Below are 1936 nucleotides of genomic sequence, written 5' to 3' on the forward strand. Positions count from 1 at the left end.
AAACTCAATTTAGAAAGGTAGGATTAAATCCAACTTTCTTGATTTTAATTAATTTAATTGTTTTGGACTTATAATTGTTTTCATCACATGAGAGTGAGGCTAACATTCCCCCCCTCAATGATAAGTGTAAAATAAGAACTAGGAACCATCTTCCAAGTTCTCACGCTGAAACTGTTGATCCTCAAAAAACACTGCCTGAAAAACCACCAAAGATGGATGCTGAAAAAAACTCTAATCTGAAGAGAACATGAATCAGCTGCAAGTCTAATTCATCTCTGAATTTTGCTTGACAACTCCATCACGTGACAAGCTACAAAACGATCCATCTATCCTTTGCTTGCAATCAACATCGTTTGTCCACTGACAAAATGTTGATGACGCCCACTGGCGAATTTGCTTGATGTTGAAACTGCCCACTGGCTAATTTGTTGTTGATGAACGCCCACTCGCTATTTTGACGATGCCCACTCGCTGATTTGTTGATGTTGTCGAGACTTTTAGTCTGATAACCATTGTGAATTTCATTGACATTTCCCCCCCTTTGTCAGCTGAAAGGAGAGACAATCTTTTTCAAATTATTTCTGAACTCCCCCCCTTCAGGGGTTGGAGTGTTTCACTGGTGTACTCCCCCATTCAACTGCATGAGTGTACCATCTTCATTTTTACTGTTGGCTGCAATATGTGTGAGTGAATTCGATTGTAAAACTTATACAATCTTCTGACCATGGATAACCATTCCCAGGGATCAATCCATGAATAATTTATCTTCAATCTAGTTGATTATTGTTGTTTGCTGCATTGTGCTGATGAATGATTTGACTTGCCACAATGGTGACAAGGATGGAGATAAAAACATTGATCTTCCAAATGACCGGGTCTTTGACAATGAAAGTATTTTGGTTTGACTGCAACTTCAGTTTGTGCGTATGTCTGTTTGTCTACAACTTCAGTTTGTGTGTATTTATGTTTGTCTTTAACTTTCTTAGAACTAGCCGATGTGATTTGTGCAAGAAACCCTGCACTGACAAACTTAATGGGCCTTGAATAATCTGGGATATGCAAGTTGGCATCATCGTTGACATATTCTAAGCCTCGTTGATTTCTATTACTTTGAATTTCTTCCCATGGCTTGATGATTGGTTTGGAAGAAAGTTGAACTGAATCAGGTACCACTTCGACACTTGAATTTGGGGTTACACAAGATGTAGCGTAGCCTGGTTAGTGCATTTTGGAGAGCGTCATTCAAATCTTAGGCAAGGCTTCGAGCAAAAAAAACGACGACATAAGTCTTTCAGATTCCTATTCCCACTTTGATTCACAAGGCTACACTATGCAGTCAACACTACAGAAACAGGATCCACGCAAGCTTAGTAAAGCAACGTTCACATGATTGCACAAAAATCTTGTTGAGGCAGCTTGATTTGGAAGGAGCAATAGTACGAGTGGTATCATTGTAGAACAATTGACTTATGGATTTGGAGTGATTTCTTCCAAACATGAGTCTTTATGGGCCAAGAGAATAACATTGTATGCTTGCCACATAATTTTGATTTGGAATTTGACTCGAAAGAACAGGAAATGTGAGCAGCAATTTGGAAAAAATTCTTGTGAATGCTATTTCTTATAGTGCATTGCTACCATCATCGAAGAAACCAATGCTTCTCTTGTTGAAATATGTTGCAGTGTTTAGTCCAAATACTATCCAATCAAGCTTAGAGTAGAATAGAACCGCATAATCATTTGCAACCATGATAATCCAACTCGATCTACAGAGCTTTACCTTCATGGCTTCGCCCATAGAACCATCTCGCGCACAGGATATGAAACATGCATGCACTTCTTCGTCAATTTACTCTTCTTCATGGATGATGGACAAACTCGTACTCCAAACAGACAACAACTGATGCATAACAACTCACCCAGGTAGGAATCGTCA

Source organism: Pinus tabuliformis, chromosome 2_1, assembly GCF_031772625.1.
Source record: "Pinus tabuliformis cultivar Carrire ecotype Pingquan chromosome 2_1, CPIR1, whole genome shotgun sequence".
NCBI lineage: Eukaryota > Viridiplantae > Streptophyta > Pinopsida > Pinales > Pinaceae > Pinus > Pinus tabuliformis.